The 13,331-nt window shown below is 42.6% G+C and overlaps 1 pseudogene; it reads left to right on the forward strand.

Annotated features, from left to right (window-relative positions):
* Positions 1-5,790: 5,790 nt before the first annotated feature.
* LOC147821740 (adrenodoxin pseudogene) lies at positions 5,791-6,429 on the forward strand (annotated as a pseudogene).
* The last annotated feature ends 6,902 nt before the right edge of the window (positions 6,430-13,331 follow it).

Raw genomic sequence — 13,331 nt, forward strand, 5'->3', positions numbered from 1 at the left:
TTGCTTTTCTCCAAACTTTCTGCACCATTGGTCACTAATCCACTCTTCTGCCCGGTGTTAAGAGTGGGACCCTTAAGATACCATTCGGCCACGAGGGCTCTGTCCTCGTGAATGGGATAACGTCATCATGGGAAATGAGCTAATTACCCCAAGTATAGTTCGGTGATAAAAGGGGCAGCTTGGTCTTGCTCTCTGCCCCTTCCTCCCTCCTCTTCCCTCCTTTCTTCTCCTTCCCTTTCTCTCTTCCCCTCCTCTTTTTTTCCCATTCCCATCCCCTCAACTGTCTCACCATGAGATACTTTCCACCCATGCTGAGACTCACCGAGAAGCCCTCACCAAATGCACACCCTCTGTGTTGGACTTCCTAGCTCCCAGAACCGTGAGCCAGATACATATCTGTTCAGTATAAATTACCCAATCCTGAAAGTTCTGTTATAGCACCCCAAAAAAGACCAGACTAAAAAGTCTAGATTAGACTACCAGCTTCACATTTAACTCCTCTGTCATCTATGTTTTTCCTGCTTGTGTTGCAGAGGCCACATGAAGGCCACCACTCTCATGGATGTGGGTTCCTCTGTGGTTTTCACCACACATTCCACTGGTTGCATTCCTCAGCTCCCATTTATTCCACTTCAGTGCCCACACTTTAGACCATCGTTAGCTATAGTCACACCTTCTGGCCTCTAGAGTTGCTCAGAATCAGCTTCCAGTTGCCAAGAAACCCAGCTGGAAGATTGATACTTATAAAGGCTAGCCTGACCCTTCTCACCTTCCTGCTCAGATACTTTTGACTGTATTTCAAGTTTCCCTGAGCCTAGCATGCGAGCCCCTCAGTGAGATAACTCCTTGTTATCTCCCAACATTACCTGTCACTGCCAGCATTAACTTGTCTAGGGACTTGACCCATGTATATCTGGGATGTCTCATCTGTTTCCACATATCCAAATCTGGCCATCCTCAAAGCCAAGTTTAAATACCACCTCTCTTGCGAACTCTTGTTTTTTTGCTTAAATTCTTTTATTGGTACATTTTAGGTATACACTACATTTAAAAACATTTAGCATTGGGTGCTTGTACCTGTACATGATGTATCTTGGTTCTTATTTTTCCCCATTCCCTGTGCACCCTTCACCCCTCCACCCTTCCCTATTTACAGACTTCGTTTCCATTTTTTTTTCTTTTCTCATAATTTTTCCTTTCCCTTCTTTCCTTTCCCCATCTCCTCCCACCACCCCTACCCCTTTGGACCTTTTCTTATTTCAAAGTATCATTATTATGAACTCTTCTTTTTTTAAGTACTAAGGATTGAACCCAGAACCTTCACAATGAGATACATCCACAGCCCTTCTTATTTTTTATCTTGAAATAGGGTCCTAAGTCACTAAGTTGCCCAGGCTGGGTACAAATTTGCAATCTTCTTGCTTCAGCCTCTCAGAATGCTGGGATTACAGGGATGTCCGCCACATCTGGCTCTATGAATTCCTTTGGGATCTGTAAATTATTGCATCTCTGCACTCTCAGAATACTTTATTGTGACACCATTGTCTGGCTTGCATAACACTAATCTATTGATGAAATTAGGCAAACAAATATTCATTAGGCCCATCATTGCCTTAGAACTTTTTATTAGCTTCTTGAGCATTTGCAGAACTCTGAGTGGTGAACAGTGTTGCTCCTTGTTACAGAAGGGGAACAGTGGCTCAGACTGGCACCGTCAGACTGGACTCTCAGCACAGCCCACCGGACCCACACCCATGAGCTCTCTGTGCCATCACATGTGCCTGACCTCCCCTCTGGGTGGTGACTTCCTTGGGAGGAAGGAATTTGTATCTCATCTTTCTACACCTCAATATCTCCAATGCAGGGCTTGGCAGGCAGTGTGCTGAGGTCTGAGGGAGGGATGGATTGACTGGCGGAGCTTCCCATTGTTGGTTCCCATCTGTACCAAGGCCTGCAGCTGTGTAGTTTGAGTTACTTGTGCCATAAATATCTCACCAGCCCTTCACATTTTTCCTGCTCTTAGTGTCCTACTTCTGTGGCTCTTAGACTGAAAGCTCTGTGGAGGCACAGATGGAATCTGTGGGGCTTTTTTGTCCAGATCTTAAGCATAACAATCAACAAATGATTTCTGGTGATGAAAATAAGTTATTTTCCAGGATGAATTATTGCTGCTTCTTAGACCAATTCTACTTGCATTCTGTCCACCTCCTTTAATGGCTAGAAACTGCCTGTAGCATCCACTGTCCTGTTAGGGAAATTGTTTTGGAGACCCCGAGGATGCTTTAATCAATTCTCCTGTCCCCATGGCTAGTGGCCCAGTGTCCCCATTACACACAGGCACAAGGCCCTCCTACCAGCCACACCATGGTCCTGCCCCCTTCCTTGTGGCTGACCTGTCCTGGATTTCTACTAGATCACTTAACTAATCTGATAGTCTACTGGGACTGGACAGCTGTTCATGGGTGATCACTCCACCTGAGCAGTGGCTTGCTACAGTAACTTTATTGAAAAAGATAACTGTAATGGAAACTCAGGCCCCACAGCGTCTGGGTGAGAAAGATATTTAAAATGAGAGAGACTTTTCTGACATGCAGGTGGCCCAATCCAGTGACTTGTATGGGTAGCCCAACACACCATACTCACTCACTACCTTCTCATTGGATTTGCAGCCAGGAAGTGCCTGGCTCTCATTGCTGATCCCAGTAACCATCTAATGCACAACATGACTCACAGGTAGGGCTGATGAAACTAGTGGCAAATACAATTGTGACTCCCCAAGGGGTAAAGGTGATGCCCCCCTGGGGACTGGGCTCTCCCTTGGGCTAAGGGTGTGGTGGTCAAAGCTGACCCAGGCACTTCAAAGACAAGCTTTTCTGACACCCAGCCTATCAGCTTTCCTTTGACAAAATGTCATGCTCTTCTGCCTCGGTGACATTGCTGCGCCTTTGTGGAAGCCAGAGAAGGCAAGTAGTCTTCTCTGTCTGCTGACAGTGATGCCCAACAGCAACAGCAGAGCTCCTTGTATGCATGTGGATTGGAGGCAGAACATTCTCATTGTCCTGAAGTGCAGACCACCAGACCCCTACATGTGCTTTTGCTTTTTCAAAAGCACCAGAGAGTCTCTGATTCCCTTGGTGCTGTTTTGTTATTAGAAAAGTCTTATTTTTGCCTCCAAATTCATGCATAAATCCCACCAAGGCCCAGGCTTTACAGTGGGTGGATTTCATGGGCATCAGTGGTTCTGAGCAGCTGTTGTGGGATTTCTGAGTTCTGAAAGCAATGCTCCAGGGACATCTAAGCTCTTGGATGCTTTCTCTGCCTGTCCTTTGCCTGTTCCAACATGTAGGTTATCTCAGCTCTTGCTGTAGCTGCTCTGCATTGTTCTGTAAACAGTTGCCCCTTTTAATCCAGTGTTAATGAGATGTGTTCTACTTTATCTGCATATATTCATCTTTATCTCATCAGTGTATCATGAGATGAAATTAACACTAGGAAATAAAATTGCTCTACTGTGACTATAGATAATGCTGATTATTATTGGTCTCTTTGAATGTGAGAAACATTTCCATTTGTGTCAAGGTGATATTTTGAAAAAGGGGCTACATGCCTCTGATAGAAAGGTTAGGAATTACTCATACCTGTCAGGCATTATAGACAGATAAATAGATAAACAGACATACACATTGTGTACAATTTTATATATGTGATATATCTATGTATTGGGTATATAAATATAGAGATGCTCACCTCAAGTACATACTCAATGATGGGAATTAAAACCTTTTCTTTAAGGAGAAGAAAACCAAGGCCAGATACCAAGGCAGAAGGGGACTGGGTGACCTTCCAAAGGGAATGAGGTCTGGTCTCCTGTACAAGCAGACACAACAGTCATTTGGTCATGTGCTGTCTCCTGGCCTGACACCATGGATTCACCTCAGGCCTCTTCACGTCCCAGAAGGGAACAGATGTTCACAGCTGTTCCCTGGCCATCTGCAGAGGCAGGTCTAGCCAAGGGTGTGCTCACAAAGCAAACCCATGCTGGATTCACACTGAGACATGCTGGAATGCAGCTTTTGAAAAGGCCTGGTTAGTGCGTTTGACCTTCCAGCTGCCCTGCTCTCCGGAAGTAATCCTCAGCAGAGGCAACATTCTTGAATCCAAGAACAGCACAGTCCTGAGTTTGGGTTAGGGAATGAAGAGCTCTGAAATTCCCTATTTAAACTCTGTAACTTTGTGAACAGCTTCTTGACTTCTCAGAATCATGAAAAGCATATGCAATTTTCACTTTAGAGGAAAAAGCATTGAATCCATTGGATTTCAGAGGCTAGTCTCAAGACCAAGTGCCCCAAGTGATATGATCAACTTGCTGAGAGTACAGATGCTCTGAATTTTCATGTACCAGGTCGTTTGTTGGCCCTGAGATCTGCATTAAAACAAGCTGATTAGTAGCTGGATATGGGAATGTTAGCCTGATCTAACTCCTCACTGAGGTAGAAATCCCTTTACAGTATTCCTGAGCCAGAGTTTTAACAACAATCATTTCTCTTACTGAGCTGGAAACTGCCACAGAGAAATGTTTACCCACCTGCCCTGGTTTACTCCTTTGCACAAAAGATCAAAGCTGTCTGGATTTGAAGGGTTGGGAGAATACCCAGGGCAAGGAATTGATGCATGCATACACAATGCATATGGGTGCATACCTGTGTTTGCACACGTGTATGTGTGTATAATTTTGCTCTCACATACTGAAGGCACTGGTTGGAGTATCATGAGTCAGAAGGAAAGCTAACACAGATCAAACATGGGTTAGGTACATTCAGTCCAGCAGCCCATCAAGAACCAAAAAAAGCAGAGATTTGGACAAGACTTAAAGGACAGTTGTACAAAAACAGAGCAATGCCCATGCAGGACCAGCTTGTCCAAGAAACTCCCATCACCCATGTAACTGTGGAGGTGGCTCTAGGCTAGAAGGGGTGGGACAGGACACCAGTCTCAGGCACCAGTTAACCTCAGGAAACACCTGAAACACTCAGAAGACTTGAGCAAAAAGAAGCCAGCCAACCATTCCTCCGTAAGAGAGAGAAAAAGAAAAAGAAAGCTGCTGGTCAAAGGTTCAGATAAGAACCTGGGACCCTTAGTTCAGATCTAAAAGTGTTTTTAGATCCCATTGGTTTGTGGGGTTGTCATCAACCAGACTCCTCAGTTGTGAGGAGGGCTAGGGGACCGGGGTGGACCTCATTTGGTGCCTCTGCCATGCTGCCAGGGTAAAACAGGTCTTGAATCTTGGGGCTCTGACTGCTTCTCAGTTTTCACTGTTTCTGGACTCTTCAATACCTTATTTGAGCACCTTCAGTTCACTAAGTACAAGATTCCAGAAGCACTCTGATCTGTATAGAGTGGAGTGGAACAAATGCCTTCTTTGTGCTGAACATCACTGTATCATAATAGTTCCAAACTGGCTCATTCAGCTTTTCAGTGCTTTTATGAAATTGGTTTGGGGAGAATTTGCAGACATCTAAACCCACTAAAATCCTTTTACAAAACTTTTCTTGACTCATACCTAAATACGAATGGTGACTTTATGTTTTTCCCTATAAGATTTTATCTTTTCATTTTGAATAGCTTTCTAAGAGGCGTGACCAAAAATGCTTAAATTTTTAAAAATAATTCATTGTAGGAAAAGACACATTGCTATTATTTCCCTCCTCAAAATACTCCCCTCACTTTGAACACACTTATCACATCCTTCTTGCCACTTTCTAAAGCAGTTTTGGAAGTCTTCTTTCATGAATGTCTTTACTTGTGCTGTCTCAATTTCCTGAATCAGTTCAAAATATTTACGCAATTTCTGTTGAATACGACCTCAGCCATGGCCGGCGCGGCGGGGGCTCCCGGCACCTGCTGGCCGCCTCCGCGGCTTTCAGTGGCCACCGCAGGCTGCTCCTGGCAGGACCCCGTGCGGGAGCCGGCGACCTACCGGGCAGCTGGGCGCTGGGCCTAGGTGTCGGTGCGGCCCCCAGCCTGCCTCTGAGCTTGTCGGCTCGGAACAGCTCAGAAGATAAGATAAGATAACAATCCACTTTATAAACCAAGATGGTGAAAAATTAACAAAAAGGAAAAATTGGTGACTCTCTGCTACATGTTGTAGTTGAAAATAATCTAGATATTGATGGTTTCGATGCCTGTGAGGGAACCTTGGCTTGCTCTACCTGCCACCTCATCTTTGAAGGTCACATATATGAGAAGTTAGATGCAATCCCTGATGAGGAGAATGACATGCTTGATCTGGCTGATGGACTAACAGACAGGTCACGTTGGGCTGCCACATCTAGTTGACCAAATCGATGGACAAATGACTGTTCGACTATCTGAGGCAGTGGCTGATGCCAGACAATCTGTTGACATGGCCAAGAGTTCCTAAGTTACAATAAAAAGAAATATGTTCACAAAAATTTACTTATTTTTTATGATTATCTTTTAATGTAATGAGCACATGGGTGAATGCATTTATTATTATGACTAGCTTTGCTATTTAATTCAGCTTATGTAACAATTTTGTAGTATGAATGTGTATGATCTTCTTTGGGTTAAATTATAAAAATATATGTCAAATATTAGAAAATAGTTGATATGATAATAAATCCTCATATATTTTATCTTATGTGTATTTAGCAGCTTTAGAAAAATATTACCACATAATCTTATGTCTGCCTATTTAGAAAGTAGGTTAAAAAAAGTTAATATTACCCCTGTTTGATATGAGGCAGAGATCTAAAGTGGCTTGCCTAGGGCCATATAACCAGAAAATCTGTACTAGAACTTACATCTTGTTACTGTAAATTTTGTTTAGACTGAAGTCAGAAAAATTAAGAGTATCTTAATTTATGTAAATGTGTATTGAAAAATCACTTAATTGAATATTAATTCTTTAATTTCAGACAATATTAATCTTATAAATAAATTTTCTTAAGTTTTTGATTTAGTGAGAAGTGTAAGTCTGGACATAGGCACTATAAAGAAGTTTGATGTCTTTTCTGACTAAACTAGAGGAATAAACTAAACTTATATATCTTTATTTTTTTCTATTCTCAGAAAAATAGACTCTCTTTGTAATCTTTTGAAATAATGTTGATTTACAAATTGCTGTCTTGTGATAGAATAGAAATCTTATGAATTAGGTCCCTGTATCTTGAGCCAGAGAAGGACATGAACTGGCTGTTTTGTTATATAGCCCAGGGGGTACTGTTCTTTCTCAGGAAGTGTGTGCAGCCTGCATTGCAGTGTGTCAGAATCCCAAAATGAGAGAGTGGGCTTAGCATCATAGAGTATTACTTATGTATGGAAGACATTTGTATCCTTGTCACTGTAAGTAAATTTGTGAAAGAATAGAAGAATATATAGTGTGCTCTTTGGAGCATACCAACTAACCTGGATGAGTTGTGAGGGAGAGCAAATTAGAAAAAGCATAATTATAAGACAATTGGGTTAGCTTCAAGTACTTTATTGCAGTTTGATCATTTATATAAATATTGGTCAATTATAATATTTGACATACAACATTGTGTTAGGCCCATTAGAGGTACAGAGATGAACAAGACAAGAAATGTCCTCAGAGACTCATGGGAAAACATATATACTGGTATGCATACATAATTTGCTTAAACCAAACCAACCAATTTGCCAAATAAGAATTTCAGCTAATCAGTAAGTAAAAAGTGACTAGGCAGAACTTGAGGTGCCTTATGTTCATTTAATACTTAATAACTATTGAACGCTTTTCAAATAGAGTGTTACATACTTTTTAAGTACTTTACAACAATACATTTTCTTAATGAGCTCCAATATTGTTTTCTTATACAGATCACTTAAACTCCTTTCTAGAGCTACAGTACTTTAATGATAAAACCCTCTAAAATTTAGAGCCAAAACCTGCTAAAATTTAGAATGTAAATTATCTCAGATTTCAAATTTTTAAAATTTCGAATTAAAGACATTGTATTACTTAAATAAAACCTTTTAAACTTAAAAAAAAAGTATGGTGTGTCCTTCCCACCTATTAACTGGATTGAGGCAATGTGTTTTCAGTGCAATAATTTTCGAAGTTTAAACATTCACCATATCTTTTGACCACACATCATAGGTTTTAGTGATTTTTCTAAATTCTGATCCATGGCCAGTGCTGATGACACAAGTCGATGACATTGGCAAATTTGATCAACATTACTTTGATATCTTCATCTAAGTTTTAAGAGTTTGCACAACATAGAACTGATGTAAATCTTTCTGGTATGATAGTAGTAGAAAAACCTCTGTCCACCTTGATGTTGAATAATTAAGATTCTGCTACCAGCTACAAAGTCATCTAGTTGTATTGTCACATAAAGCTCTTTCTAAATGGCTCAATTATAGCATTTGTCAAAGGGTATCATAAATACTTCTTTACAAAGCTGTCTGACTCATCAGGGTGAGTTTCTGTAAGGCAAGGGCCATGTTTTACTCATTTTTTTTTTATTCTTGTCTACCACAGCACAGTATGTGTGCAATGAATATGGTATGGATGACTCTTCTGGGCAACATTTTCACAACTTGTCTACAGTGGTTAGTATCAAGAAGACTGAAATCTTCTTGACAAAATTAAGGTATTCTCTTTTATGTTGCATTTCTATCAGAAATTTTTTTTTTTGGCACTGGGGATCGAACTTGGGTCCTTGAGCTTGCACAGGCAGGTGGCAAAACCACTGAGCTAAATCCCTGGCCCACTATCAAAAATTTAAAAAAAATAGATTAATTGGATACAAGTTAGTTTCCTAGATTTAATCATTCTTCTTCTCACATATGTAAAATGTTAGTTTAGTAATATGCCATTGGTTTGGCTATCTAGACTAGACTTTTTTTTTTGCTTAAATTCTTTTATTGGTACATTTTAGGTATATAATACATTTACATTTATCATTGGGTGCTTGAACCTGTACATAATGCATCCTGGTTCTTATTTTTTCCCCATTCCCTGTGCTCCCTTCACCCCTTCCGCCATTCCCTTCCCTATTTACAAAGACTTTGTTTCCATTTTTCCCTTGTCTCATAATTTTTCCCTTCCCTTCTTTCCTTTCCCCTTCCCTTCCCACTTCCCCTACCCCTTTGGACCTTTTCTTCCTATTTCAAATTATCAATTATTCTTTTTAATCATTTTAACCCTTGTTTACACTCTCAGTTTCTGACACTAGAGAAACTATTTGGTATTTACACACGTGTGTCCTGTTTATTCCACTTATGAGTATGGCCTCAATAGACTAGACCTTTGTTAGTACCTGTATCGATCTTTTTTCTTCTTTGGTACTGGGGATTGAACTCATGACCTTGTGCTTGTGAGGCAGGCGCAGTGCCACTGAGCTCAATCCCCGGCCCTGCATTGATCTATTTAATATTGTTATAACAAAATACGTGAGTCTCAGGGTAGAGCCTGAGACCTTGATGCCTACTCCACGAAGAAAAGAAATTTATTCAGCTCACAGTGGTTTGGAGGCCAGAAGTCCAAGATTAGGTGGCCCCATTGACTTGCCCTTTGATGAGGACCTCATGGTGGTGATGTCACAATTGTGGGAGTTTGTGCAGAACAGATACAGGGTGAGACAGGAAGTTGGGGGGAGTCAGGGGTCAAGCTCACTCTTTGGGGGTCAGCTCTGTGGGAACTAACTGGAGTCTCAGAAGAACTTCCTCAGTTTCTTCTGAGGGCATTTAACAAAACCACCTCCCACTGGGCTCCGCATTTGAAAGGCTCTTTCACCTCAACACTGTTACATTTAAAACCAAGCTTCCAAAACACAAACCTTTGGGGGACAAACCACATCTACACTATAGCAGTACTCAAAGTCACTTCCATTGGTTTGCAGTTATTGGTATCCATCTTCTTCTCTGTTCTCTGCCCTTTGAATACCCACAGCACTTTTGCCTATTATCATGCCCTGTGACTTCTCCAAGATTCCTGCTTGTTTAAGGGGCCAGAGTGATAGAACAGAGAGTCAGAACCTATCTTGTTAAAAACTGGATTCTCTGAGCACCTGCTAGTGTCTCCTTTGAATCAGAATGGACTGCTCCAGACTCTGGAATAAGAACGCTGTTAGGAGCTTTGCAGGAAAGAGAGCAGTGACCCACACTAGAGGGCCCCAAAGGGCTTTGCATTTTGATGACTTGGCATCAGGCCATCAGCTGAGTTTGTTCATGGACTGCAAACATAATTACTGAGTATCTATTATGTAGCCATGAAGAAAACATTCCTACTCCTGACTGCATTTGCCAGAGATGCCAAGAACACAAGTGATTGTTCTGATATAGAATGTCAGATGTAAGTGGACACCCAGGGGAGGGGGACAAATGTCCAAAGCACATCTTGGCGAATGGCCAGGGAGGCGGAGTCCAGGCCAGGAGGTGAGGCAGAGCTTTCCAGGCATTGCCCCTCCCAGGGAACATCCTCATGCCATTCCAGAAGGTTCTGGATGTCCAGGGAGGGTGAGAAGGAGGGGTTGCTGGGAGGGTGGAGGAAAGTTGGAGAGAGGTCAGCAGGGGCCTTGTCACACTGAATCTCAACATGTAGGACCATATTCTAAACTGAATGGAAGTCAGCAGATGGCGTGGGGGTGACAGGATCTGATTTGCTCTCTCTGGTGGCACAAGGAGAATGGATCAGCAAGCCATATAGCAGGTGGCAATGGGACCCATGGGGAACCATGGTGCCTGAACTGGGGCTGCATCTATGGGGATGGAGACAGGGAAAGACTCCAGGCAAGGAGTTCCACGTGCAGGTGTGAGGGGAAGAGCACAGGGGACCTCCTGGTTCTGACTTGAAGACGTGGAGGCAGAGCCATCTGTGAACAGAGCGGCACTGTGCTGTTCCAATCCCTCAGGGCCAGCTCAGGTTTCCGTGGACTGACCAAAGCCCACCCACACTGCAGAGGCCCACGTACCCAGCCCACAGAGCACCAGTCTCACCCAGAAGAACCCTCCATCACGGGCAGAAGCTCTGGGGAGCAGGTATCAGGCCTCCCTACCTAGTCAGCCTGACTCGATTCACTGTCTCCGCAGATAACCGCACCCACTTGGCGGATGTGCTAGAGAAGAGCAAAGTGCTTTGGCTGTGGGCTTGGCTTTCATTCCCTTGCCAGTGAGTGATTTTTTTGTTTTAATTTTTAAGATTTATTTTATTTTTATTATAATTTTCCCAGCTTTACTGAGAAATTATGGATAAGTAAAAATTATATAGAAGGTCCACAGCACGATTTGATGAACGTATACATTGTGAAGCGATTTCTATAATGAACCCATTCAGCACCTCACATAGTTTGTGTGTGTGTGTGTGTGTGTGTGTGTGTGTGTTGAGATGCCAGTGAGGGGTTTGAAAATCCTGGCTCTAGAAAAAAGAATCGTTGTGTTTTTATTTTTTTGCTTCCTATCTACTCTTGATTATGTTCAAATGAGCTGTTGTTTGGGTCCTGAATAGATTGTTCTGATTTTCCTGCAGGGATGTTGGGGTGAGATGGGGCCATGGTTGTGCAGACTGCAGAGGTGACATTCACATCACAGTCCACACAAATGACCCTTTAGGGGTGGCATCACCTGCTGCTCAGCCCTGCACAGAGGCCTGGGATGTTCAGAATTGCCACAGTACCCTCTTCAGGTTGTTCTTGGCAGGTGTGGGGTTTCTGCTGACCAGAAGTGCTGCTGGCAGGGCAGGCCCGGAAGGGGATGCTGGGCATGGTCCCTGCCAGGCTAAGCCTCTGGGAAGATGCAGCAGTGCCAAACACAGACTACACAGGTCCCAAGTGCCTAAGAGAGACCTGTGCCTACCTGACTTCCTGCCCGCAGTCCTTCCTATGTGACCGTGACCTTGCTAACTGACTACGGCTTTTTCACATTACTGGGCTGGGTTTGGGTCACCATGGGAACACAAAGGGGTTCTCCTCTCACAAACAGACCCTTCAGACTGTTGCAAAAATAAACAAGACCTACAGGACAAGTGCGTGTTTTTGTGGCTCCATTGCTAAGGAGCAAAGGGGCCTGGAGGGCACAAGATACAGCCCTATGTTGCCAGGAGAATGGGCCCCAGGCTCACTCAAGGCTCTGCTCACACAGTGAGCTAGAAAGAGGGTACAAGTCCCAGCTCTAGAGTCAGGAAGACCAGATTCAAAGCTGGGTCCTACACCCAGCAATCCCACTTTTGGGCCCATATCCAAAGGAAAAGAAATCAGCACATCCAAGAGACATCTCCACTCCCACATTCACTGCAATATTGTGCACAACAGCCAAGACAGGCAGTCAATTCAAGTGTGCATCAACAGATGAATGGATGAAGAAAAGGTGGTATCTATCAACAAAGGAATAGTATGCTGCCTTCAAGAAGAAGAAAACCTTGTCATTTTTGACAACATGGATGAACCTGCGAGATATTATGCTTCATAAATTAAGCTATGCCTAGAAGATAAATTCCACAGGATATCACTTACTCATCTGTGGAATGTAAAAAAATGTCAAACGCACAAGCAAACAGCAGAACAGTGGTCACCAGAGGCTAAGGAGGGGGAGAAGTAGGGGAGATACTGGCAAAGGATGGTACATTTCAATCAGGAGGAAAAAGTCCAAGAAATCTATTATACATCGGGGTGACTATAATTAGAAACAATGCATTACTTTCTTTAAAATTGCTAAGGGTAGATTTTTAAGTATTCTTATCACAAAAAAGAGAAATCTATGTGTACATATTTAAACAAAACATGGTGTATGTAATACATATACACAACTTTCTTCCTTCCTTCCTTCCTTCCTTCCTTTCTTTTTTCTCTTTCTTTCCTTTCTTTCCTTTTTCTCTCTCTCTTTCTTTTTCTTCCTTCCTTCCTTTCTTTCTTTCTCTCTCTCTCTCCCTTTCTTTCTTTCTTTCTTTCTTTCTTTCTTTCTTTCTTTCTTTCTTTCTTTCTTTCTTTCTCTCTCTCTTTCTTTCTTTCTTTCTGCACTGGGGATTGAACCTAGGGCCTTTACATGAAGCTATGCTTCCAGAACTTTTTACTTTTAAATAGGGTCTCCCTAAATTACTAAGGCTGGGCTCAAATTTGTGATCCTCCTGCCTCAGCCTCCCAGAGCACTAGGACTACAGGCACACTCCATCATACCCAGGTAATATATACAATTTTTATATATCAATAAAAAAGAAAAAATTTTAATATCCCAACAAATCTTGGCTTCAGCACCCACCGTCTGTTTCCCTGTTATACAGCCACATTCTCACTAGGCAGTCATCATGACAGTGAGGTGAGAGGGTACCACCAAGTGCTGGCCCAGCACCA

This window comes from Heterocephalus glaber, unplaced genomic scaffold, assembly GCF_053883595.1.
Source record: "Heterocephalus glaber isolate CG9 unplaced genomic scaffold, H.glaber_assembly_v1.0 deba00001719, whole genome shotgun sequence".
Taxonomy (NCBI): Eukaryota; Metazoa; Chordata; class Mammalia; order Rodentia; family Bathyergidae; genus Heterocephalus; species Heterocephalus glaber.